Genomic DNA, 283 nt, shown 5'->3' with positions numbered 1-283 from the left:
GATTGGACGGTGATTCGCCAACAATGTCTTGAGGGAGAGTCTGGGTGAGACGAGTCCCTTGTATTCCTGGGGAGGTACCTTGTTGGATTAGACAGTTCTCATAGGCCAAACTAGGCACTCTCTGACAACCCCAAGATTGCATTCGAGATCGATGAGAGGGATGCCCAGAAAGCGTTTGTACGACCTAGGTCCGGGTAGGACTGTTCCTGAGGGAACTGATCGATCTTTTTTTTTATTCCTTGTGAGGATATGTTATTTCGGGTGCGTACAAAGGCTTGGTACG

Source organism: Lupinus angustifolius, chromosome LG03 (genome assembly GCF_001865875.1).
Source record: "Lupinus angustifolius cultivar Tanjil chromosome LG03, LupAngTanjil_v1.0, whole genome shotgun sequence".
NCBI classification, from domain to species: Eukaryota; Viridiplantae; Streptophyta; class Magnoliopsida; order Fabales; family Fabaceae; genus Lupinus; species Lupinus angustifolius.
The sequence above is the reverse complement of the archived record's forward strand: the minus strand, read 5'-3'. Positions refer to the sequence as shown.